Source organism: Columba livia, chromosome 1 (assembly GCF_036013475.1).
Source record: "Columba livia isolate bColLiv1 breed racing homer chromosome 1, bColLiv1.pat.W.v2, whole genome shotgun sequence".
Classification (NCBI taxonomy): Eukaryota; Metazoa; Chordata; class Aves; order Columbiformes; family Columbidae; genus Columba; species Columba livia.
The window spans coordinates 139,985,649-140,013,619 of NC_088602.1; the positions used below are offsets into that span (position 1 = coordinate 139,985,649).

The following is a 27,971-nucleotide window of genomic DNA, read 5'->3' on the forward strand; positions in this document are numbered from 1 at the left end:
AAAAAATAAATGTGTAAGAGGACAGTGTCGTTTGGCTGGAGTGGAGCTGAAGCTCAGGCTGGGCTGTAGGGGAGGCCTGATGGATGGAAGGGGCAGGTGGGGGCTGGCAGGGGGTCAGGGAGCAGAGAACACTTATGGGACAGCCCTCATGACTGGGAAGGGACCCTGTGCCCTCAGGTGTCCTCCATCACCAGCTGGAGGGGGATAACAGGACTGAGAAGAAGAGCAGGGAGAGACTGAGAGAGCTGGGTCTGTTCAGCCTGGAGAAGAGAAGGCTGAGAGGGGATCTTACCAATGTTTATAAATATCTCAAGGGTGGGTGTCAAGAGGATGGGACCAGACTCCTTTCAGTGGTGCCCAGTGATACAATGAGGGGTAACAGGTACGGACTGAAGCACAGGAGGTTCCATCTGAATATGAGGAGAAACTTCTTTACTCTGAGGGTGCTAGAGCAAAGGGAACAGGCTGCGCAGAGAGGTTGTGGAGTCTCCTTCTCTGGACACATTCAAAACCCACCTGGACACATTCCTGTGTGATCTGCTCTGGGTGAACCTGCTTCAGCGGGTGGGTTGGTCTAGATGATCTCCAGAGGTCCCTTCCAACCCCAACCAGTCTGTGATTCCATGGAAGACTTGAGGCAGGGTCCTTGCTGGTGTCAGAGGAAAGGATGTTAGAAGAGGGCTGCGTGGTGGTGAGGGGGTGCAAAGGAGCTGTTTATGATAGGGGGTACATGCAGGAGTGCAGGCTGACCCAGCCAGGTGATACACAGAGGTGTGTGGCATCCTTTGCTAGAGAAACCAGGGAGTGACACGGTTGATAGCTAGTAGTCATTTTTTCTGTTCTGGATGGCGTGGTTACCGCTTTGGCTAAGTTAAGGTTGTCATAAACTGGTTCATCAGACTTTATGAGCCGTAACGTGGTCAGATGGGGAGGAAAAGAAGAAATTGTCAGTGACATTTAACTTTCACTTTTTTTTTCTTAATCTCTTTCTCTTTGGGCAGCCCTTTGAATTAATAAATCAAAATGCATTTGTAACTCCCAAGTAGCTGCCAGTAGTGGAGGAGTAATTACTTTTTGATTCATTCATTCTTTCTTTTTATTTTCTATTTTCTTCTTTCTTTCTTTTTTTTTTTTTTTTTTTTTTTAATGGGACTTCACTTTGGATTTTGAAGGCTGGTTTTGATCTGTTTTTCCTTCACACAGAATAGGTTCAATAATGAAAAACACTCCTTTCAGTTCTGTTGTGCCCAGTAGTGGTGTTTCTCCTATGCTATTGTTGACACCTGTTGTGGAACCAGCCCAAGTATGGACAGTATATGGCTTCTGTCTGTCTCTGTTTGACCAGTCTTTATTTATTTAGTCATATGTAATGAAGAAACGAATGTAAAGTAATGACAGCTTACCAGTTTGTAAAACTTTATGGACTTCTCGATATTTGATCCCTTATGTGGTGTATAATGCTCATGATCCTATGTTTGTACGCATTACAATAGTAGTAGTGAAGTATGTGTTACATACATTCAACTTGAAAATGTTTTTGCTTTAGTGCTAAATTTCTAATGACCTTATATGTGACTCAGAAGTAATCTCAGACTGCCTTGCAGATGTTTTCTAAATCTCCTGATAAAACATCCCTAGTTCAGTTAACTAGAATTTTGATTTGCATATTGTCTCTGACTTGATCACAGATAAGCATGTTATTTTCTACAATGCCTTTAATTTGAATTGGCTGGCTCCTGTAACCTGTAAGTCACAGCTGCTTCAACAAAGTGCCTGTTGTAATAGCTATCCTTTCACAAAACACTGGACATAAGACCATTTTAAGGCTTACTTTCTACCTGCTGGCAGGTCGCTTAATGAAACCTTGCCTCCGTGTAGGATTTTATGACAAAATGACTCGTTAAAAAGAAGATAAAGGTTGGGGCTTGGGGCTGGGAGAGCTGTATGGTTAAGAGGGTGCAGCCGTGGGGTGCCTCCCTGTCCCATGTTAGTGGGGAGCATGGGGCTGCCTGTGGGGAATGTGGGGTTACAGCCTCCACTGCATCAATGTCCCCTCTGCAGTAGTTCTGTTCGATCCGCTGGAAACAACAGTAATCGTACGCTCTGTTATAATGTAAAAAGAATAACAAAGCGCATACTTCAATTGTGAAATGAACTAGTTCAAATTAAAAAAAAATAGGAGAAACCTTAGATTATAAGATTATTATTTTCTTTTTAGTTTTATTTCTGGCACAGATGCACATTCCTAGCTGAATATAATTGCAAGTACATAAAAACTGGGAGACGTGATGTTGCGTGTGTTTCAAAATCTAGATGTTTTCCAAAAAACAATAGGTGAAGTTGTAAAATTAAATGACCTGAAAATAACTGGTGGTTTTTAAAAATAAAACCACCCTGCCATTTTTCTTTTGACTAGACTTTCTGAATTTTAATATTGAGACTATACATGGGTGATGCTTTTTTTTTTTTAAATGCTCTGTTTTACATTATGTAAATAATGTACAGTTTAGAGAAGAACTGGAAATTGTCAGACTTATGCTGTGTTTCCCCATTCATAGGAAAAACCCCAAGTCCAAAACTGTAGGTTAGTGTTACACACCTTTGCCCACCACATGATTAAGAGAGACCCTGGAAAATGTCTCTTTTTTTTTTTTTTTTTTTCAGCTAAAAGAATGCATGAGAAGAACAGGATTTGGAGAAAATTGCTTGCAGAACAGTTGGGGAGGAAAAAAAAAAAGTAGTTCTGATTTGGTGTTCTGAAGCCAGTTATGATTACTATATATCTATTGTGAAGGGTTGGGTTTTTTTCCATCTTGCACATTGTGTAGTGTATTTGAGGCTTATTAGAGGGTATAGTTAACATCATATTCTGTATCAGAAATATATATTTTTAAAATAAATGTCAGTTTTAAGGAAGATACATAACTTCATGGTAAGTGTTCTGGTGGGCAGAGAGGAGAAAGAATCCACATTTACATAGAGTGATACCTTGATAAATTCATAGCATAAAAATAGGGCATACAGCATTGCCAGACAAACTGCCCACTCCCCCAGCAGTGCCTTACTGCTGCACATACATTTTTTTGTATTAAGGTAGGGATATTGTCATTTACAAATGGGAAGGATTACCTCTTGCATAGCTGCACCATCTGAAAATTTACCACTCTGTGGTAAAGCCGGCAGCAGCCAGCACAAAATATTTCTCCATTTCAATAAGCTAAGCCAAATTTGGATATGGATGGAGAGCACATTTTTAGAAGCTGAATGATTTTTTTTTCTAATCCTGTGACTTGTGTGCCTGCAGGGAAGTCTTCCAGGAATGCCCCAGGTACCTACTGTGAGGCTATAATATACCACCTTTGTGATTTGGATGGTTTCTTGGAAGCATTGATGGCTTGAGGAGAGAGACATAATGTTTTTGTAACACTAGATCAGATGGTCATGTAGAAGGAAGTAAAGCAGTATGAAATTGAAGTCTCCTGTAATTAGTCTTTGAATATCTATGTGATTTCTAGCCCCGAATTACTGTATACCTCTGTTATATCTAGATGGAAAAGTTTGTTTTTAATAAAGCTTGAAAAACAGCATGGTCTTACTTTCAGACGTATTTAGTTGCATTGGTCAACATAGATTTTCTTCAGTGAGGAAGTAGTGAATAGGGTAGATGAGCATTTCCCAAACTCCCTGCAAACGTGAACACTGTTTGGGCTCATCTGCTTTTATGCAATCCCCAAGGAAAAATTTGCTACTATACTACTTTAATTGCTGGCAGCAGCCAAGTTCCTCAGGGTGCTGGGGGGAAAAAGGCATGAAAATCAGCTGTAATTATCTGCTGCAGGTGTAAATACTCTTTATATTGCTTGGGAGGAACTGAGATGCTGCCAACATTTTCAGGGAGCTGGTAGTTCCCCAGCTAGTGTAAATACGTGCAGCTGATAATTATAGCTGCTTCTGACTCCCCTGGAGGAAACGAGCTGCTTCCAGCTGTAAATCAGGGTAATTTGGTTTTATTGTTTTTCTTGTTAGTTTTTAATAGCTTAATTTTTTAATTAAGTTTTCCCCTACCTACTTATGACTCCCACCCTTTGAATATTCGTCCTACTTCATTGTGAGTTGCAGTTCAAGTATGAGAAACGCTGGTCAAGGTCATTACTTCAGTTTAAAAAAAAAGTAACTTGTGGTCAGATGGCAGCATTGCCAAAACCTCCGTTGTGGCTTGTTACATTATTCTACTAAGTAATGGTTTGTCTTGCATAAAACAACTGATTCTTAAGTCCATTTTTTTGGCACAGCAGTAAAAGAAGTGTACGTTGATGAGTGTGTGGCTACTAGCATGAGTTATTTCTCTTGTTATGTGCAGCTGAACAAGATTGGAGTATGTGTGATTCTTACTGTAGATAATTCTTCATGTCTGCTATTGCTTCCTGATATTTCCAGTAAAATAAACCTTAAAATTTTCATCTGAGATAATTTAGAGTACAGTGATGAGGGAATGCTAGAAGTTCTAACTTTTAAATTAAACTTCAAAATGCAAACAACTAAGCTTGTTGTCATGGCTGATTCTCCTTTTATTCCTTAATGTAATTTGCAGCTATATTAATGTAGTATGCAGAAGCTTAGGAGAAAAAAAAAATCCAGTACTGAATGTTGGTTGGCTTGTTAATAATGAGAATTTGCCAAGCTACAGTGTGTTCGTGGCCACTGTAAACTAGCAGTCTAACTGCTCTCAATGCCACCTGTATTTGCGGACAGTTCTTAATCATCCTGCCTATGATAAAAACACAGGTTTTGAGTAGACGAAGACAATGGAATATGCATTAAAGACCTAGCTGCTTGTTTGCTAGTCTTTTTATTACTCATTTTCTTCCTTTTGTGTAGTTCCTAAAGAAAATGTGTATATCTGTTTTAAGAATGGAACTGAGCATTTTCTAATGAAGGAGGAAAAATCAGACAGGCCGGTGTTGCTTTTTCTGCTGGGATTTGTCACTGTCTTTCCTTCAGAATGTAGCCAAATGGCAGTTTCTGAAGTGGGACAAATGTGAAGGGGGAAGCTTCATTCTACTAACCTTCTTTTACCATCTAAGGGGTTCCCACTAAAACATTTTCAGTACTGGAGAAAAAGGCAGGCTCTCCCAGTAGAGTTTATCTAAGTGATGTAAGGTGTGGTCAAGGATTCACTTGGCTGTAGCTGTTTGGAGTTCAGGGTTGACAAATTTACCTCGCTGCCAGTTAGTTGCCCCGTTTTGTTCCATTTTGTTTTGTTTTTATTGTAACTTTGCCAAAGGCTGTCCACCCTTCAGTTCTGCTAGCACAGCTCCAGGTGCAGCCACTCCAGCCTGGCTGGGTCAAAATTGTCTTGACCAGCTTAAGTGGTTTTAGTAAGACTTTTTAAAAAACAAATACCTATAGATAGAGTTGGCTGTCTTAACCATTATCAAGGCTCAGACAATGTCTTTATTTTAAAATACTTTGACAGTTAATGGTATTTTACTGCATATTCTAAAGCCTGAATCACGTCATTTTTTTCTGAGACCAGGAGATGTTAATTTATCGCCGCTTTGCTTGTGCAAGAACAAAATTATCCTTGAAGTTTATTTTAAATATGGATAGAAATGCACTGATCTTTTTCATGAGCTGGTTCAACAAGCGTGCTTTGGCTGCACATGTTGGTTATTTGAAGCCTGCATGTGGAAATGGTGCCACTTTATTAGCAAAGCCACTGTATGTGTAGAAACAAGCAACCAATACTGCTTGGTTTCCACACAATACACTAGGAAAACTTGTTCTTACATTCTAGGATTAAGTTATGAAAAGTTCTTTTAAACTTTTCAGAATTGTCACCCTGATGAGCTTAAAATAGTTTCTTTCATTGTAGATGGCAGCTCGGTTAACTGGTCGTTGCCCCATCCTTCCCAGTGGAGTTCAGTGTTGATCATTTCAGTGTTTTGACTCCGGTTTTCTCTGTGTACCCTTAAAATAAACTAAAAAAATTCTTTCAGTAGGAATGTCATGCCTACTGATGACCGACTACCTAACAATATATACTGACAAAGTTCTGCTGTAATCCAGCACTCACTTGTCTTATTTATATAACATTTTTCACTTTCAATAAGCGTGACAGCTAAGGGAGGTTATAAAAACACTGTGTCTGAATAATGTGTCGAGAGTGAAGGCTGCCCTCTGCTTCGATAACTCGGAGAGAAACTGAGTTATCTCTACCCTACTAGTGATAGTGGGAAGGAGCACACAGAGATAGAGTGGATACATCTATGTTTCATTCAAAGGCTCTGGTTTTGCTTTCCAACAACGAAAGTGTTGAAGTGTTGAAATGATTCAGAGAAGCTGAGGGTGTGTTGACTCCTTAGGTATATGTTGTGAATACAGAAATACAGCTTCTATACTTTTGCTGTCATCCTGTAACCTTTCAGAAGTGTTAACTTTAAGATGCTGAAATAGCAGATAGCACTATTATTTATTTTGCTGGTATGTAAAGAAAGTTAGAACTGTGTTTCCTTTAACTGGTCTCTACCCACAAGTCCATAGAATAATGAATGAAATAGATATGCAAAAATTCCTGGGGGGTGACAGAACCTCTTTCAGGAGCACATCCTGGGCATGAAATGCTGCCTCCAAACTTATCCTACAGCTGTGCAGTATGTCATCTCTGGGCAAACTTGTTTGTGCACTTCTATATGATAATGAAGTTTGAAATACAAAAGCAGCAAAATGTGAGGTACTTTGACTGGCACCTAATAAATATGGCACATGTTTTCATCACGAGCCATATAGAATGCAGTTCTAACAGTGGGCTATATATTTTGTAAATGTCTTCTATGATACATTTTTCAGTATTTAGGAAAGGGAGAGTTGACAGGGTTTTTTTTTCTCTTTAGCTAAAAACATGCTGAAATCCTATACTTTCCCTTTAATTCCAGACACATGATTCTTGTAAGCTGGATTTAATGGCTTTGCCTTTTGAGCTATGTTTATTGGTCACCCCCCCATGTCCACCTCTTTCCCTAGAAAATCGTTGTATGTTAGTCCTAATTTTTTGCTTCTGCAGGCGTGATGTTTGCAATGTATTGTACTTCTATTAAAATAAATGAAGGGATAACAATATAGATGTTTTTCCAATTTGAATGGCATCATCTATTATAAAACTGGATGTGTTGCTCTCTCATTTGACCTATGCATTGTTCAAATTTAAATTTATTTTCTTGTTGCCTAGGATCAGTGCATTTCATAAAATGCTGGAGGTTGAGAAGACAAAAAAATGAATTTCTTTTTTTTTAATATGAGAAATTTTGGGTTTTTTGTTTCTTTTTTGCTAGATCGTTTGATAGTTTTATGAGATTATGAAATATGACATTAAGCTGCTTCATAACAGTTGCTACTTAGTCTTCAAATTCTCCAATTTCTGCACAGTTCTAGTTGCATTTATGTTGTGTGACCTGCAAGTGATGTATTAAGGAATCCTCCAGTAATGCAGATGGCGTTCATCTCTATCAGTAGGTATATAGTTAAGATGATGCTTAATTAATTTTCCTCTATTAGGAAGAAATACATAAATCCCATGGCTAAATAAAGCCCATGAAAAGTGAAACCACTGGTGTGCAGGAGCAAAAGAAGACCGGAGCAGTTAAGGATGGTAGGAGTTGTATGGATTGGTGCTGAGGGGGAGCTGAGAGTGAGGCAACCGGGCTGTGAGATACAACTGGAGAACTGAATTCTGTAGTTTTTCTGTGCCTGCAGTAATGGCTTGTGCTGTCCCAGAGAGATGCTGTGGGGTAGCAGAGCCTTGGCTTGTATGTTCTAAGGTATAATTTCTATTCCCACTTCAGTTGTGGATTTACTATGACTTTTTTGGCAATCTGTTTCTATTTTCAGTTTGGGCAAACCCTAATTCTCTTTCTTCTTTCTCTGTAGTGCTTATTGACATTGCGACTATCTCTGTAGTGCTTATTGATATTGCACTCTGATGCCTTTTTGTATTATTGCTTTTATTTATACCCCTAACCATTTTCTCCTTGTGGTTTATCCAAATTTTAAGTGTGTGTCAGCACAATAAGGAAAACAGAACAGTAAAGAAAAGCATCAAGGAGTGGAAGAGACGGAGAACACTAGAAGCCTTGTGTGGTGTAGAATTTGAGGGAGGAGGGTGTTTTTGTATGCAGGAAGAAGCAATGTATTTAAGACAAGGAGGTAACTACATGAGTGGGATGAAGGTCCCGAGGTAACAGGCAAACTACTGGTATTGCTGGGTAAAGAAGCTGTAGATGAGATTCTTAGGGACATAGTTTAGAGCTGGAATTGGCAGTTGGACTCCGTTATCTTAAATTTATTTTCCAGCCAAAATGATTCTATGATTCTGTGATTATATGGATGATTTAGATGGTGTGGAATATAATTATCTGGAACTAGTTATTCTAGAACTCTTTGAATTGTGAGACCATGCTTGAAACTACTTTGAGAGCCGCCAATTTCTCATGTCACAAAACGGAGTGAGTTACTTGTGAATCCCCTTTAGGAGTCAGCTGCAAGTTTGCGAACCCACAGATCGGCTTTACGGAACGTAAAAGGCAGTTTTAAAAATGTTATTGCTGTGGACCCAGTGTGGTTATCCATTTTTAATTATATATAATGTGTGTTAAACTGAGTAGATAGCACCTAGAGTTCTGACAAGTACTAACTTCTGTACCACAGCCAAATAAATCTGATCATATAAGAAGTCCTTTTGAAATTAGTTAGTGCTGTCTCGTAGTACAAGGTTACCATCTTAAAAATCCAATCAAGACATTGCAACTGTATAAAATAGCACAAAACTGTTGACTAAGTGTAAGAAACATCTCTAAAGTGCACATTGCTGTAGCTAACTTGCAGAATGAATGCTCTGACCTAAATTTCATAGTAGGCATGTTTCACAATTTCAGTTGCTGTTTTGCAGTTGTTACTGTGAAAAGACTTACTGATTTGTAACTTTGGGGAGGGGAGACAGAAAAGGATTTATATTCCATGTATTTATTTTTCATATAAGAAGAGATTGTGTGTAACAGATACAAAGGGCTTATGATGAATGTAGTCCTTAACTTAATCTTGGAAATCTGTTGATCAGTGTCTTGAAAGTATTCTCCAAGTGAGAAAATTAATCTAAATATCTCTGAAATTGATTAAATCCAGAATGTCTAGCATATAAGGTCTGCTTTTTCATTAAAATGAAGAAAAATAGAAAATCATTACTTTAAAAGTCAGTTGTTAAATTTAATATGGCCTGCTTCTTATTTAGCATTGAATCTTGCTGTATTTGTGCAAAAGGTTTAAAAGAAAATTTATTTATTAGATGCACATTTTCTAGGCACTGATTTTTTATTTATTTTTTTTTTTTTTTCCCAAGCTAAAGCAACTTGCTTGGTTCTAAGTTATTTTATTCATTTTCCTACAAAGCACTTTGTGGCAGCACTTCAGTTATCAGCCAATTCTTTTCAGGGCTTTATCGCTTTTTCCATAAACACGTAGCTCTGGTTGCAGATTGGTACTGTGGTTTCTGTCTAGGAGCACTTGTTTCCTGCTGAAATAGCGAAAAGTAGGTTTTTGAAATTACACAAATGCTTTGCAGGTTAAAAGACCTTAATGTAAGATTTCCTTGATTTTAAAAGTGGAGAGAATAATCAGTATTAATATGTATTTTTTATTTTAAATATAATCTGTTTTTAATTGGCAGGGAATTAAACATTAATGAGGCTCTGATATACTTATTCCAAACATTAGGATCTGAAATCCTTGTCCAATTTCCATTACAGTCAGCTGGAGCAAGTTGTTGTAGAATTATGGAAAGCATGGCTGAGGGATCGCATGAAGTGTCATTTAAGTGTCACCCAGGGCAGGATCGGCTTCAGTAGTGAGTTTGTCACCATTTTTCTTGAAACATCTAGTGGTAAAATGTCTAAGGGCTTCCTTGCAAGCAATTGCGCTGTTCAGCTGTGTTTACGGTTAAAAATATTAAATGAATGTATCAATTAAAGCTCTTTTTCTGCAGGTTTTCACTGGTTCACAGAAGTGCAGTGAAGTGAAGCTGATTGTGAGGGGATAATTGAGTGGTCCCGTATTTGGAAACCACAGCGTTCCGAGCTGTCACTGAGCTCCTTCTGAGCAGGAAGGCCAATGACTGATGCTGCAAGTTCACAAGTTCTGATAGTACTTAGCTCTGAACAAGGTCAGAATAGACCCTGATCTCATGTGATCAGTATTTTTCTGCAAATTCTGCTTAATGGAAGACGAAAACTGGAAAAAGGGATGGTTTACATCTGTAAAATCCAAATCTAAGTGCTAAAATGTACCAGTATCCTGGAATTCTGAAGAGAATCCCTGCATGGAAATGCCCCCAAAAGATGTCTCACTAGGAAAGCTCTCCCACTGAAGAGAACTAAAACTTTAACATGAAAAACTGAAAACTTCAGGTTTTGATTATAAGTTTACTTGCTCTAGGGTCTTGGTTTCCTAGCTGGATTACATCTCAGGAAAGCATCCAAAAGCAGATACTTTTCACGAAAAGAAAAGAAAAGAGAAAAGAAAAAAATATCGAAAACCTGTTTCACTGCTGAGGTGCAGCTTCCATGGAAAAATTTTGACTAAGTTTATCTCAAACATAAGAAAATAGAAATTTATTCATGATTATTCCCGAGGCATCTAGAGCTAGGCATTTTGATCTTTCTGAAATCATCAATATACATAACTGGAGAGCAGTCAGTATAATAGATTTCCTGTGCAGAATCCAATCTCTGTATGTTAACCTTGGATCTGTTGGATAACACAATGTGTTTAATAATAGAGCCTGCCAGTTCTCTTCCCCTCTACTCTTCCCCTCTCGGCAGATTACCAGATCTGTGTTTGATTTCTTGGATCTTTTTGGTAACTTTTTTTGCCAGAGAATTTGCTCTGATTGAACTCGCTGGAAAGAAGAAAAAGCTGAGGAATGAGTCTCATGCTCCTCTTTGCCATTAACAGTTGCCGTGTTCTCTGCTGAAGGCAGTAACCCCTGCGTGCTATTGCACGACTTGTACCGAACACTCACTGTTCCAGAGAGGGATGCCGTGTTCCAGAGACAGTCCTGGCATGGATGACATGGGACATCAGGCTGTAGCCGGTTCCAGCTGCAGCAATACCTTCTCTCTGTCTGCTTTTCTCAGTTAAATCTGTCCGAAGAGAATGCGTTATGCCCTTTTTTTGGGTAAAGGGTGAGACATCTCAGTGATAGATGGTGCGACAAATTATGGCGCAAGTGTCAGAGCCAGAGCTGACGGTGTGCTTACCATCCAATTTTGAAGGCTGCTTAAGGCTTCCAAATGTAAAGGAAATTTTACATATAATTAAAAAAAACCCTTTTTGTTTAAAAAAGTTTGAGAGGAACAATACCTTGCAGTAGACCTGCTAACAGGACTGGAAAAAGCGAGCGAGATTTCAGAGACACCAGCTTTTCTTCCTGTCTGAAATAGAAGTGGTTGCATACCCGGAATGTTGCTTCCCTTTGCCAGTTACATCTGTTTGCATAGTAGGCATTGTTACTGATCTCTGCAACTTTGTCTCCCCTGTGTTCTTAGACCAGAGCAGTTCCAGTTCCCACTCTTGCTGCAACGTGCGCGGCGTTGGGCTGGAGCCGATCTGGCCCGCATTGAAATTCTACAGGAGGTTCCCCTCTCTCTCCCCGTTCTTTGCCTCGTTAAATGGAAACATTTTCTTGTAAACTTAACAACAACAACGAAAAACACAGACAAAAGCAAGCTTTTGAGGCAGCCAGCAGGCCTGGACACTTTGCAGCCTTCCAGGAGGGGCACTGCCAGCTGAGAGTCGCTCCTTTGTGTTGCTTCTCCAGCCGGGTACACATGTGCTGCTTCACCAGGCTCCAGGTTGGAAAGCCAAAGGATGGTTTGTGTCACGTTGGGCAGGCCCCAACGAGAGCTACCCTGTCTGTCTTCCCTGCTATAAATAGGAATGGATGAACATGATTTACCTAATTACAAATCCACTTAAAGTTCAGGGTGTGAAATTAAATCCAGCACAAATCTTAGGAGGTTTGTGTTCTCTCTGCAGCTGGCCTTTTGCCAGTCCAAGTCTATTCATCCCTGGAATCAAATACATATCAGTTTGCCATACTAGGTCATTTGTGTTTATTTATATTATCTTCATTACCTTTTTTACATCCGTTCCATTGGCATGAATTTATAGTTATTAGAAAGTTGCTAGTGTGGGTGTTTGCTCTCTCAAGAGTGTAGGACTTTTGCTTTGCCTCTTCATTTTGTCTTTCAGTGTTTTTTCCTGTTCACAATGTGTGCCTCCTGGTCCATACATCCAAGTTAATAAACAAAGGGTGAAATCCACTCTGTGCAAATACTGTATTTTAGGTGCTGTGTGCTTTGAATATGGAATGAAATAAAACATTGACAACCTATGCTGTGTGGTGAAGTTTGTTTTATCCCCTGTGGTAGCCATTCCGGACTGAGAGGTGAAGCAGTCCCAAAAGCTGTGCAGAACCCTGAGGAACGGGGTCTTTCCTAGTGAAAACATGCAATTCTTTCTATTATTTTTTTTTTCTTAAGCCTCTCTTGCTGTAGTGCAGTTCTCATTCGTGCTGGCTTGCATGGCTTGTAGTAAGCAGGTGCATGGAAGCCCATGCAACCCTGATGCAGAAGGTAATAGCCTGAAAATTGACTGAAAATAATCTGCAGTATTGTGTTTTATAGGTTAACTTAGTAGTAGTCTATTGATTCCATGTATGTTTACTTGCTGGTTTTTTTCTCTTAATGTTTTCACCTGTTAAAAAAATTAAACCGGAGGTTTGTGTGGATATACAAATAACATATATATTATTATTTGTTGTTATTGGCATATTGTAGTTATGTGTTAGCAGGCATTTTTAAGAGGTAATGTACTGAGTTAATAAATTATATGCATGCTTTCCTTTGGTGAGCAGAAAAGTGTTTATTTTTCAGTATTTTATACTGTGAGGTGATTATGGGAACCTGCTGTGATCATAGCAGTTCACTTATATATAACCTCTTTGATCAAGATTATCTGTGAACCAGATGCAATTTTCTTAAGTGTATTTGTGTTTTTTCAGACACCTGATGAAAAACCTATAAATAGCTCTTGGTCCATCACGTTTTCTGATACTATGTGAAATAGAGATTATTTGAATTGCAGTGTGAATTTCATGATACATGTGTGCTTTCTAAGTGCAGGAGATAGGATTTTTAGTGTCAATGCTTGTGATTATGAACTTTGAATTTGTTTTCAGTGTGTATTCTTTAACAGTAACTTAGCTATAGCTGTTTGAATAAATAAACTTGCTAAAACTCACAAGAGTTTCTCAGAAAACGTTTCCCAGCACATACGTGTGAGTACATTTTTTGCATGGGCATGTTAATTATAAATAAATTTTAGTGATATTTTTCTAAATTAAAAAAACCAACTACACTCTAGTGCCCTTAACCTTTTATTCTGTATCCTCACATTGGCTAAGGAGTTTGTTGTCGATACCATTCTCTCTTTTTAAAAAGGTATGATAATACACTATTTTAGTTCAACATGAGAAGCTAATGAAAGGCAATTCTCTTTAAAAAAGTTTTATGAAGGGTGCTGTTACCTTTAAAGGGTTGACAACTCCAGCATTAAGTGTTTCACTTGGGTATATTTTTTTGATAGATTGGAGCAAAACTTTGTCAGTTCTGTATACAGTTACTTAAGAGACATACTTTGGTGCTGCTTGTAGCAGTAAAAATATAAAGGCCCGAAGTTTGAAACAACCGAATTGGTCAATATTTAAACGTTCGTTAAAATATCCACCGGGATTTTCAGTGGTTGCCTTACAGATGAAAAATAAACAATTGGAAATAGTCTTACTGAGCCATCTGGATTTTTCTCAAATTTCAATACTTTAAGACAAAAAAAAGGTGGTGGGACAGGCAACTTAAAAAATTACATTAACAGTCCGTTTTGGGATTGATAGTTTTCTGCTTCAGCTGTAACTGTTACTAATATCCTGGGTTTTGTCTATTTTCCTTCCCACGGGGCAATGTATTGCATGAGGTCTGAAATCACAAATTCCACCTTAAATTTTAGAGAAGGGTTAAACTGGGTGTTGAGAGTTTTAGACATCTGTACCACCGAAGGCAGATTATTTTTTTTCCCCCCTCCCAAAAAAAGGTATTTTAGAAATTCATAGTGTTTCCTCTAAGGCCTTTGGATCAAAATTTGGATCTAGTTACTGAGTTTAAATAGGAGCTCTCTAAGAACTATTCTTCACTATCCTGCCAGCTGTTCTGCACTGCCATCTGTGCAACCGATTGTAGTCCCTAGATGTTATAAATCATGTTATTTGTCCTTTGCCAACTTTGCCCCCTTCTCAAGAAAGAAGCTGCCAGTCTGAATCTTAAAAAGACCTTCTGTGGAGAGCAGAGAACTTATGGTAGCCTGAGAAAGGGCTTCTTTTTTAGGGCTGAGTGAGGGGTTTGGCAAAATAATCTGTAAAGATAGGGAGAGCGCAGAGCCGCTGCTGAAGCTGGAGGCTTTCGACAGCTGCTGTTTATTTTGAAGATGGCTCTTGGTTTGATGCGCAAGTACAAGAATGATGGATATGGAACTGGGATGAAGTTCATCTCTTTTTAAATTACAATTAATCAAGCCGTTTCAATCACAAATTCTGTGTCACCCTGGCTATAGTCTACCCATTCACTTTACAAAATAAAGGGGGCAGCTGATTAAATTTAGCCAGTGTGGGTGTTGATTTTTTTTTTGCCTGCTGTCTAGACAATTGGCTTGGTTCCCATTCCTCCGGTCTTAGCTTGATTTCTTGGTTGTAGGCCCACTAGGCCACTTAACCATTCTGCTGCCATCTGAACAGTGTATTCATGAGGTTGATAAAGAGTATGCAGAGATGGGCTTTTTTTCCTCTTAGGTCCTTAACAGAGAATGTGGTACTAGTAAATGAGCCCATGGAGAGTTTCTGCTAATGCTGAATGAGTCCTGTTAAGAGTGAAAATTTAGCAGCTCTAGAATCAGCTCTCTTTCTGCTTTGGTGCTCCTAGAACTTAGATGAGCCTTTTCACCTTATATTACTGCAGAAGTGGTGTATTTATTCTCATATTGTCTCTTTCCAGCTGTACTTTGTATGTGCATTAAGTCAGCAAAAGAAAGAAAAAACCCCTGAAAACAAAACCAAACACTTCCCCCCCAAAACACCAAACCCAAACTAGAGATAGAGGTCTCACTTTGAGCACCTGTCTCCAGGTTCTTTGGGTGTGATTGTCCTTTGCATTTACAGACCCTAAGGATACAGACATTTCTTATCAGAGCATCTTGCAGTAATAGCCTCCCACTCTAAAATACAGGGTGTTTCAAAAAGATGGACCCGATTTCAAAGCAGTATTATTAGGAAATTGGGTCCAGCTTTTTGAAACATCCTGTAGTGTATATACCACAGTGTTACTACTGCACAGGGTTTATAGTATCCTGAAGATTCAAGGTATTTCTGTTTTACTGGTAATTGTTAGTTATTGTGTATTATTTCCAGGTTAGAGCTGAGGAGTAATGTATTTAGCCATGAAGTAAACCGGAGTTCAGTTTTCAGTAACATTTGGGATGTAAGCTGAGAACTTAACAAAAAAAGAGCTTGAAAAGTTTGAATGGTCCTATATACACTCTTTTGTATATGGGTTTAGCCTTGTGGTTGGAGACAACTGAATGCAAAACCATAGCGAGACTTCCCTCAACATGGGTACACCTTTGTCAGTCCAGCACTGAACCTGAGCTGTGTTCAGGCTTTACTTGCAGAGCGGGCAGAGCCCTTGTGCGTTTGCTTGCAGAGAACTCTCTTGATACATGTACAACAGCATCTCAGAACTCCAGTGTCCACAGCAAAGTCAGTAGTTGTGCTGCTTGGTGCCTTTTCATAGCACACCACTAGAACTTGGCTACAGTTCATTTAAGGGAAGTTACAAGGGAAGCAGGACTTCCTTTGGAGAATGGATATGTGACAGACTTGAAATTGAGTTTTCCCGAGATGCTAGCATGATTCAGATGAAGAAAGCTTTGTGTCCAGCTCAACCATAATCAAAAGCCTGATTTTTCTGTGGGAAATATATGCATCCTAGTGGGTATCTTTTTACCAGCTGGCCTCTACTATGATATTTTTTCTTTTTTCATGTAACTTATTGTGGTTTTTGACATGACACCAGTAAGGTGTATCTCTTGTGCAAATACTCGCATATTGAGCGTCCAACTAGACATCTTTTTAGTATTACATGGATTTGTTAAATAATCTGTATCAGCCAATTGTTTCCTCCATTCAGGATCTGCTTTCCTGATTGTCTGCATGTTGTGTGAAGGTTGTTTTGTTGTTTTTGCCTTGATTGGATTTTGTTTTGCTTTATTTGCATGATCGGCACAGGGCTGGGCAGATGCCATCTGGTTTAGTTTTAAATTTACTGTACCTGTTACATTTTCTTTTCTGAACCTGGCAAGCTGAAACGTCAATGTCAGGAGACTTTTCTCAGAGTGTATTTTTCCCTTTTTACCCCAGCATTGATATTTCTACTAGGCTCTTCCTAATCCTGTATTTTTGCCAGCTCAGACTAGTGTGCCATTTTGCTTCACCTGTTTCAAAGCAAGTTCATGATGCTGTTCCTCTGAAAACCAGGCGTTGAAACCCTCAGTGATTTGTTGGTCTTTTCTGTGTTTCTCCTTACAGTTACACAGAATTCTAGTGTTTGGCCTCACAAATGCTTTGCAAAAAATATTTTGCGACCTCCCAAAAAGTCTACTTTTTTTCTTCAGTTAGCAATTGTTTTTAATGCAAGTGTCATAGTTATTCTTTATTTTCTTTCTTCACAGCAAAGGTTAGTTAGTATTTTTCAGGTGCATTTTGCACTTCTTACATAAGGGAGATAGCCTCTCTTTTGCCTGTTTTTGGTTTCTGAGTTGGACACATGCTTCTGCAGAGGTAGTTCTTTGACTCTTGTTAATAAATAGAAGGCATTGTGTGGCTTTCTGAACATTTTCTGCAAATTATATAGGTTCAATTTTATATGATGGAAAGGAAACACTGAATAACTGGCTTCTAATTCCAAACGAGGATTAATGCAGTAAAGAAGACAATATCCTCTTTAAAATCTATTTTTGTCTTTCCCTCCACTTTTGCTATACAGCTTCCAGACCTTCGCCCAGACCCATCCTGCCTGGCTTCCTGTTGCAAATCTGAGGAAACATTTGCACGTATCCTCACAGAGAAGCTTTACTTATTTTTTTGGTCACTGCACGTAATTTTCATAGCATTATTTGCAGGTTAGACCCTCTTAAAAATGAGTTTTAAAATTAGTTTTGCTGCAACAAAATGGGACTTTTAAATTAATTGGGACTTTTTTGGCTTAGAGACTAGTACAGGCTTACTGCCAGTGAGAATAATGTTTAAAACTGTGTATCATGAGGGAGGAGGAAAAAAAGGCTACTCTTGTACCAAATTTCATATTGTGTTGTGTGAGAGATTCCACATGTTGTTACTTCATACAAATGTTTTCTCCCAAGAAGCAGAACAAAGTATGATATTCAAAAGAACATAACAATAAAACATATGGATTAAAAAAACCTAAAACTGTCAGCTTAAATAAGCAGTATCATTCTTTAGCTCGCCTCCAGTGGGTCTGAGATGTTCGTAGGCTGTTTTAAAATATGAGAAGTTCACTCTAGGACAAAGAGAGTTTTCTGGTTTTTACGTTTTCCTGTGTAAATCATGGCGGGGGGAGGGACAGAAAAAAAGGGTGGAATTATGCTCTGGATGCTGATGCCTTTGCATTTTTGGCATTATGCCTTCTTACTGTTTTATTGTCTATTTTGGCTGAACTTGAAGTTCCAACCATGCTCCCTGCCAAAAAGAAAAAGAAAAAAAAGAAAAAGTTAGGTCCTTTAAGGATACTGAAAAATGAAGCCAGTTTTTGAATCCGCCACGTCCTGTGAGCAAATAAAAATGAATCTCTATGGAGCTCAGACGTTACTTCCTCTTCTCCTTTGGATTCCAAGCAGGAATGGAGCAATTTTTCTCTGCATCCAAAAAAAGGAAGGAGGGGGAATGTGGGACAGGGAAGGAAATAGAGGGCTTCAAAGGAACACAGGAGAAATCTTCGAGAGGCTTCTATGCAGCTAACGTTTAAAATGTGTAAAATATATTACACTTTTAGTAATGTAAGTCTGTACTTGGAAAAGTGTGCAGTAACCCCGCTGCATTCTCTCCCTCCACCCGCTTGCAGGCACTCATATTTTGTAAGACAGTAGACATATTAAAAATACATGACTTCATTGCATCGTTCCCTTTGCTGCTGGTTTTGTAGCCATTACTTACTAAGCTTGAAAATGGTTTGGTATTGATAGCATACACTAATTTCTTAAGGCATGTGAAAGTCGTCAAGAAGATCCTACTTGAGGTTTCCTGAGGAGACCAAAATGAGAGAAGTCTCAAAATGAGAGAGAGAGATGCTCTTTCCAGACAAAGTAACTAGGATTTTGGTATAGTAATCTGTATGTTGTGATAACTGGTTCCATGGGTGAAGATTTCAGTTTTTAGGTGCTGCTGCTTTCCTAACTTTTGAATGAATGAATAAAATATTCTGACATAAAAGACAAACTGCTAACACAAAGTAGACTTCTGGATTTTTGCCATTGTAAAATGAGGAGTAACTGTAACCCGAGCAGACTAGCCAAGCTTGAAATTCACTGTGGACAAATGTTCTTTGTGCATAATTCTAGAGGAAACTATTTTTGGTAGTGAATGAATATATGTAATCATTAACACATGACGGGGCCGCTGTAAAGGCATAAGGCTGAAGCACGAATGCTTCCAGCACCCAAGAGGTGCTTTTGTATTTTATTTAATAAACTGTCTGGAATGTGCTATTAGCTTTACTTTTTTGTTTCTTTATTTCTTAAGTTTACATTAATCAAGCAACTTTAACATTATTTTTATGAGAAAAGACTTGATTTCTTTCACTCAAAAGAGGCAAAATATTATAGCTCAAAAAAAATAAGTTGTTTTGTTGTAAGGAAATAGGGGAAAGAACACACTGAGATCCATGAACATCCTTTTATAGGCAGTTTTTAGTGTGTACATTTACTTGGGCTTCTCTGGGAAAGGTAAATTACCTTAGAGGGACTTTAGATTTCTGGATAATAGTAGAAGTTGTTATGATTGTTTTTGCAGAGAGTTAAGTCTTAGAGATCCCATCATGCTTCTTGCCAGTGTTTAAAAGCTCCATTTGATTTCTTATCTTGGAGTATAAAGACACAGAAGACCTGTCAGCACCGTAGACCTGATTACAATAGTTTTCTGAATGTAGCTGCCATGTCTATTATCTCACTGAGTTTCTGGCCTGAGTTTCAAGGAAGGTTTAGAAGTGATAGGAAAAAAAAATACAAAACAAACAAAACAACCGGAATCAGTGCCCAAAAGGTTGCTACATGGCATGGAAAGCAATCTACTGTATGGTACACAACTGAAGGCCAGCCCCACTTGTTGGCCAGTGAAAGAATACTGTCAGTAGCCTAAGTGGTCTCCTTTTTCTGTTGCATGGACAACTGGCTAAAAGCTTTATTTTGTCCCTTTTGAAAGTCTTGTGGGCTACTTACTGTGTGTATTATAGGATGGTAGGTAACGCACGGTGGCATAGATTGAGCGTGTGCCATTTCTGTGGAGCAGTGGAAAGGTTTAGGAGATTGTCACTACCCCACACTCCCCTCCTTGTTTTTTCCTGAGTCAGACTGTCAGTAACCTGGGTGAGATCCCAAGTTCCGTAGAAGTCAGTGGGAATTTTATCTTGCTAAAATGGATGATCTGCAATACTTTGATTGATGGCTGAGGCCCGTGTTCCTTTATCTCTGACAGGGAATAAGGAAGTTAATAACTTTCTAATGGATATGCACTTTGTTTTTTACTTTTTTTTTCTTTTTTAAGACTGAACTCAGAAGGGTTATACAAACAGTAACTAGTGGGAATAAGATTTACTTCTAGGTGGAGTATTAAATATGAGCTTTACATCTGGAAACATTTACTGGATCAGACCCTATCTGGGATTGCAAATCAACCAAGGCGCACAACAGGAAACAAAATGGCACTAGTAACTCAGGATGTTTTCTTTAGAAAATTAGTAGTTCTAAATTTCATTCATGCATGTTAATTTTTATGATTTTGCATAAAATGCATGATTTCCCACATTAGAGTTGGTGTAACGTTTTCACCTGTAATATTCTTTCTAGCAGTTCTATTGTCTTTAGATGTGTCTTTAATCTTTAGAACTGTTTTGGCCAATGATTCTTGAGTGCTTTCATTAATGCATAAAACCAGAGTTTGAACATGTCCCATCTTCCATGCACCACAGAAATTTTTGTGTTAGTTCTCTCTCTCATTTTAAAACTCAGGCTTTCAGACTACCAATTGCAGTGCTGTTGTATTGGACTTCTAACTTAGTCTTGTAAATTCAGAGAAAAAAAGAGTCTTTGAAACAAGCCCCAAACTTCTATTTTAACCTGATTTCTTTAAGAGATGAGTTTTACCCCAGTGTGCCATGTCTGTCTTTCATGTCCCTGTTGACAATCTCTGAACTGATTGATGCTTTTAACCGGGTTTGACAGGGAGGTGGCCATTTTTATGCTGCACTTCCACACAAGGCCTGTTCAATATACCTCCTGAAAGGCCCTGCGTAGCCCTGAAGCATCAGAAATGCAACCCCCAGATTTTGGCCTCCTGTTCAGAACAGGTTACAGCTGTGTCAGCCGCTCTGCCTCTGCAGCATTGCCAGCAGGTCAGAGCGAGGTACGTGTTGGTCTCTCCTCCCGAATAACAAGAGATAGGGTAAGAGGCAGTGGCCTCAAATTGCACCAGGGGAGGTTTAGATTGGATATCAGGAAGAATTTCTTCCTGGAAAGGGTTGTCAGGCACTGGAACAGGCTGCCAAGGGAAGTGGTGGAGTCACCATCCCTGGAGGTGTTTGAAAGATGCGTAGATGAGGTTCCGAGGGACATGGTTTAGAGGTGGACTTGGCAGTGTTAGGTTAACGATTTGCCTCGATGAACCTAAAGTTGTTTTCCAACCAAAATGATTCAATGATTCTATGTTACAGCTACAACACAGGCCAGTCCCTGCCCAGACAGTAGGCAAGACAGAAATAATTCATGGTGGTAGGAAGCACAGGGATTATTGGAAGGATTTGGGGAATGTTGTACTGGGGGGGAAGAGAAAAATGTTCCGTCACTGATAAACTGAAATTGTTAGAGTACTATCCATACAGTTAGGTGAGCTTTTAATGCAAGTTTGGGAAAAAGGAAGTGTCTGAATAAAAGAGAGAACTTGCATTGCTATCCTTATAATGGGTGAGCTCAGCCCTTCTCAGACACCAACACGGGTAGAAATGGAATGTCTTAATTTCATGTGCTAAAGTAGCTTTTTTTGGTTTTATAGATCTGTAGCCTACACATTGTTAAGCTAAATTTTCTGAGTGTGTCTTTCAAAGGTAAAACGCTCCTAGCTAAAATATCTTTGTGCCAAGTTCCATTCCAGATCATATGCTTATGGCCTTGGTTCCATGACCAGTGTTGTTAAGGGGACAAGTTTTACTGGAATTTGTTAACAGCACCTGATAGTTACAGATTTTGTAAAGGTATTTTTGAGTAATATTGAGGAAAAAAAAAGGCAAATTCTGCTTTCTTGAAAACATAGAATATTCTTAACATTTTATATGCTGCCATGCATCATCTGTCTGATTTTGTAATTCTTTATATTAGAAAAACTAGCAATTAATAGCGACACAAAAGTGTTTTGGATGACAGCTCACTGACAGTGTTTGCCCTGACCCTACTGTAGTTACAGAATTAATTCTGTTCTAACCTCTGCTATTCATTTCTCTCATCTCTCTCTCAAATTCCATATTTTAACCCAAAGTGTTAAAGTCATACTAGGAATGGAGGTTATCGTAGCCTCCTCATGGATGATACAGTTGAAACTGAATGAGCTTTCCTTGTAAGAAGTGTAGATTGTCTCTTGAAGAACAAAAGGTACATCTGGCATGTGAAAAGGTGCATCCTATATGGGCCTAACCAGCCATCTTCCTAGAGGCAAATACAGTCCTCCCCAAAAAAGGTTTTACATTGTCCCACTCGCATGTCCAGTGAGGTCATTAAATCCTGTTTTACAGAGTGAGATGTCATGTAATTGTAGTGCTGTTGTGGGGTGTTGAGCCTGGAGAGAAGAAAAAAGAGTATCAGTGAAGTAAAGGGAAAGGAGAAAATGATACAGGATCCAGGGACAGCCCTAAATCACTGTAGCAGATCCTGTGGAAAAAGATATTTTGGAAGTATCCGTTGGAAGAACTGTGTGCTTTGGCCCTGCTGAGGATGGATGTTTGATGGCAAGCCGAGGGAAAGCAAAGCATGCTTTTGAGTTTGGGGTTCAGAAAGACCCATGATTTATGGCTTCAGCTATGTCCTACACCTTTCAACAAAATGATTGTATTTCATTACTGGTGTCACCAGGAAGAACTCCCTGCTTTCAATTAAGGAGGTGTATTACTTAACCAAACCAGCCCAGCAGCAGCCAGACACCCTGCTCATTTGTACTGCTGGTTCAGACTCTCATCTGAAAAGATAAAATCTGTACTTAAAATCATCTAAATCTTTCAGGAAGTATAAGTTTAATGCAATCCAAGGAACAAGTATTGCATAAGATCACCAGGCTTCACTTAGATCTAACAGAGCAAGTGGCTGGAATTCCAGTCCTCACATTTGGGACACCTGAATACTCAGCTATTTCTATTTTTGTCTCTTGGGTGTAAAAGGACTGTAGTAGTGTTGAAACAGTGTTGGTACACAGAGAGCTTATGTAGTGAGCGTATTTTTTCTGTGTTTTAGGTATGAATAGAGATATTGTGTTTCATCTTCTTTCTATGCTGGACATTCTGATTTTGAACAAACCAAAACAATTTTTTCCTATAGTGTCTTGCATTTGAGATTTCATTTAAAACTTGTCTGATACAGTTTTCCTTCTGCTGCATGCATACTGAAACAATAGTGCAGTGGTTCACTGGAATTTTTATTGTGCTTAGACATCACATTTGCCTTGATAGCTGTTCTACTGAGGCAGAAAATGAGGGAAGAAAAGTTTATTTATTTACTTAGAAGCTACAGTCAGTGGTAGAAGCTTCTGTGGAGGAATACTTGAAAATACAGGATACAGTGACAGAAGGGGCAACAGTGTACGATAGCTACAGGAAATTACACCAGTCACTCTGAAGGAATTGAAGTTTAGGTTCCTACTCCAAGAGCAATTTGTACAAGTTGGCTGCAATTGACACAATGGAAGTTTGATTCCATCCTGAAGTCTCCAGAGCGCCTTATTTTGCAGAATTATTAACATTATTTGTAACGTAATTAATGCAATCTGTTAATAATGGGTGATCTTCCTAATATTCAATTCTCATATCTCATGTTACACAGATGGTGACAAAGTGAAACAAGAAATCGATTTGTATGGGAGAGCTGTAGCTCTAATATTAGAAGCGTTTTGTTGAAACGGTAAGTGAATATGTTCGTATGTGAAGGTTTTTTAATGGCTTGGATTTTGGCTTATTACATCTTAAGATCTTCAATGAAATCTTTGATGGTGCCTTTGGGAAGGGTGTCAGCTGTGATATTTAGTATTCTGTTTCTCTTGTACCCAAGTGGGAATATGATACTCTTATAAATCAAGGTTAACTACATCAAGAGGTTTGGAATTAACTATGATGTCATAACGTCTAAAAAGTGCTAAACTGGAACAAATTATTCACAAATCCTTATCACAAATCCTACTTAATCCTTTTTATATTGCTTGATATAAACAGACATGTATCACCATACACACAGATTACACATAATATATTAGATATATTCCTCTATAGCAGGGGTGTCAAACTCATTTTCACTGGGGCCACATCAGCCTCACGCTTGCCTTCACTGTGAAGTCTTAACTTGTGTGTTAAATTGCTTTACTTTATAATTGAAATTCAGCATAAAATCAGAGAATACAGAATATTGTGAATCTGGGGTGACCGAACATCACAAACAGTGTATAAACATAATCAAGACTGATAGTTAACAAAATTCAAACCCCAGAAACCCTAGATGAAACAAGAGAAAAGAACTGCCACCTTTTGTTTTTAGGAGACAGGATCTTCAGTCATTTCGGATTGAAAAACAAAAATTTTCGACATATCCTTTGGGGATTTTGCCTTCCATTTCTCTACAAACCTATCTACAATCTCTTATCAAATCATCACTCTGTTTATGGGATGCCTTTCTGACTGGCAAGTGTCTAATTGACGTTTCTGAGACAAGTGATTTATGAAGAATAGAGTTCCGACCAATATCCTGGAATCTTTCAAGTCCATGTTTCACTACTTTGCAAGGTTTCTTAGGGAAAACAATTACAAAATAATTATGAAATGGCTTCTTCTGTGCCATATACAAGGAAAACAGAAAAAACTCCGTCCATATAATATGTATTTGGGGCTTAACTTATTTGCAGCTTGTGTGTTTTTTTCTCAGACTGTGGACTGTGCTGAAGTTCAAAACCACGCATAGTCTCCAAAATACTGGGTTTATTTTATGTAGCAACAATGTTAGAATCTGCTGGAAATGGCTGCATAGTTTGTAACATTTTTTAAATTTTAAAATGTTACTTTTTACTTTTGCAAAATCAACCAAAGTACTCAATAATGGTCATATTATTTATGTTAATATTTGTCGTGTGATGTGTTGCACTCTAGCTAAATGACTGATGTCATCTCATTTACTATCTCCTACATCCTTTGGTCCTGTCCTGTGCTTGGTAATATAATTGCATATGGCAGGTGCCTCATTTTCAGCTGAGCCATGGAGAGGAAAGGTATTCATGTGACCACTCAAAAAAGCTAATACTGGCCCAAAGAAGTTGCACTCCAGTTAGATCATCAATTTGATGTTCTTCGTTCCATTATATACACAGGCATTGCTAAGCTAGCAGTATTAACATTTGCTGCTAATTTTGAAATTGAAGTCCATTAAGAACTGACGAAACCAGTGATTTGTTTCATTCTTTAGTTAAAAGCAGAGTTGCTCTCTGCAACCCTGCCAGTTCAAGATCAGAGAGTAGTGTTTTGACAGATGCTCTTTTGTGTTTTATATGTCAGTAGCAGGTTTTCATGCCACTCTTGTCCAAGAAAGCAGAAAATCAGCATGGAATTCCAGTGGCTAAATTGCTTTCTGTAGTTGCAGCCAAATGGTTTATTTGCTTCACATTTTGTTCAGTTGCAATCATGTCGATGTAAGTGCAGTCTTTCCCCATCCCCCAGTATGTTATTTTAATGATGTTGAAAATCCATCCTTTCAAAATGCCTTTATTTAAATGATACGGCATGTCATAGACTGACAGAAACGGAAGCAGTTGATCATTTAATGTTGCTCTGAAATAAAAAATTCAGGTTAGAATTTTCTCAGTTTTCCTAAAAATAGTACCTAAATCTTGTATACCAGGCAGCAAGCAACATCAAGGCATATATATATCATCCTAAATCAAAATCTGGCATAGGATCTCTGCTTACCTGATGTAATTTCCTGAATACCTTTCCTGCATGCTTTGCCTTGTATGTGTGATGAGGTGCCTCTGTCTCTTTCCATTGCATGATTGTTCACTCTGTGCCTTTATTTTTTTTGCCTTACTCTTTAATTACTTGTTCCTTGTGCTTAGAAGATTCCCAGCAACTATATCTAGTATGCTGTTTACTCTCAACCTCCGACTGTAATTATTCTCTGTACTTTTCAATAGTCTATTGCACAATGAAGCTTAGGTTTTTTTCAATATAATGGTAAAGAACTTTAATACCTCAACTCATATAATGAAGGCAAAGTTCTTTTCTTCCAGGAGTACAAAGAGAGACTCACTTCCTTTAGCAGAATCCTCATTTTAGAGAGTTGTAGGTAAAGGCAGACTTTGTGCTTGTAGGCAAACACAGACTTTGTTTGAAAATTACAGAAATAACAGGCAAAATAAATGCATGTAGTCACTACTGCAGTAAAGAAGTTATAAAAGCAGGTATGAAGCATAAGACTGTTATCCTCACCCATATCTGAATCTGTATGGAAGCCAAAGGACTTGTAGTAGCAAAATTTACTCTTCTTCTCTCCAACACCTCCTTTTTTCTTCTTTTTTTTTTCCTTTTTAAGAAGTGAACTTACTAAAACTCATTAAAAGAGTTCGTCAATTGCATTTACATCCTGAATTTACCATGACTGAAGCAATAAAGGTAGTAAATGGAGGCAGATAGGCAGGGAAATTGGAAAAAATGTAATGGTTTTCAGATCCTGCTGAACGTGTAGCTGACTGAGAACATGAGTCTCTCTGAAGCGCTGCTGAAGAGGAGAGGAGAAAGCTGCTAAATTGCCTTCTCTCTTCTGGCAGTGAAGTGTCCCATTATGCTTTTTGAAATCAGAGCAGTATCACAAAAACTTAAGCCGGACTTCTATGGTGGAAAGTATTCTTACGAAGGCAAGTTAAAATGTTTGTTCACTGATGTCTGATTGTACTGATGGGTATACTCTCTGCAATTTATACATGGACACTCAAAGCAAAGTTCTCTAAATACTTGTACTCTGTGCATATCATTGGACACTTGTTTTGTTTTTTAATTGAACAACTGCATTTTTTTAAAGCACATTTGATCTACTTCTTGTCAAGCTACATGTGTAACAGTGAATACTTTCACTGCCTTAAGTGCATCTGAAAAATAAGAAGATTCTTTGGGTTTATTGTGTTATTAAATTACATGAAATTTGCTTCAGACTGTCCAGTTTTCTCCCTTTTTCATAACTAGTAGGTCTGTCCTTCATACTGCAGAGCAGGGAAGGTTCTGTGCTTGTAGCTGATGTCATCCCAACTTAGGGCCTTGTATGACAGGAGATTCCTGTATAGCCCACAGATGGACTTTTAAATTGTCTGTCCAAGTCACTGGAGCTCTAGGAACCACAAAGTATCTCTCAGTTGCACTGGATGGGGTGTCTGAGCTGGGGGGAGCTCGAGCTGTCAATCACTTTGAGCCTGGGGGGCCCCTAGAGCAGCAATTAAGTGATGATACTGAATTCTTCCTGTTGTAGCTCCACATGTATAAGGCCTGCATTGTTATACCTCCCTGAATGTAACAGGACCGCGGTCTGTTTTGTTAGATGGTTGTGAGCTTAGTGTCCTCTATCAGTTAACTCGCAATCTGTGAGGAATACTTGAGAGAACCATATCTAAGTTTTTGTAGCAAGTAGGTTTTCTCTTAATGCAACAGCTTTGAAACAAAGTAATTATAATGGGGAGTTCAGTATGCCTGCGTTTGACCCAGGTTTGAGGTTAAACCATGATCATGTCATTTAACTTTGTTGAACCTTTGCCTTTTCCATGGCTAAAAATGGAGTCAAAGATGTACTGGATGTTGAGGATTTTCATACATACAGGGGGGTATGTGTGGTATATTTGTTATATGATGATTTTTAAGCCTCAATTAAAAAACACACTATAAGTGGGAAGCTTACTTAATATTGGAGAATAATGATTATTATTTTGACTTTAATAAATTAAATATTTTTAATAAAGGTATTTTCAAAGAGGTTATTTGTTCTCTTCTGGTTTGGTCAAACTCAGGTCTGAAGTGGGCAAGCGCAGCGCCATTGAATTGTCTGTATACGGCCTCCCCCATTTGAATAGCTGTCACTCATTTTGGAATGGAGTTACTTTCGCTCCCCTTTACATGTATGAAAGAATGGTATTGAAATAGCACTTAGTGAGTCATATTATGTAAATAGTAGTTGAAAGGCATAGCAATGCTGTATTTTACTACTGCAGAGGAAAGCCAGGAATATCATTTTAATCCCAAAGCGATTATGTGCCC

At 38.5% G+C, this 27,971-nt stretch overlaps 1 protein-coding gene across 1 annotated transcript in view; it reads left to right on the top strand.

Moving 5' to 3' along the window:
* LOC110364013 (uncharacterized) overlaps window positions 1–27,971 on the top strand; it is a 272,131-nt gene that overhangs the window by 1,062 nt on the left and 243,098 nt on the right. The window contains exon 2 of the mRNA XM_065033610.1: window positions 23,521–23,598. The gene's annotated coding sequence lies outside the window, so the exon portion shown is untranslated. The remainder of the gene's footprint in view (window positions 1–23,520; window positions 23,599–27,971) is intronic.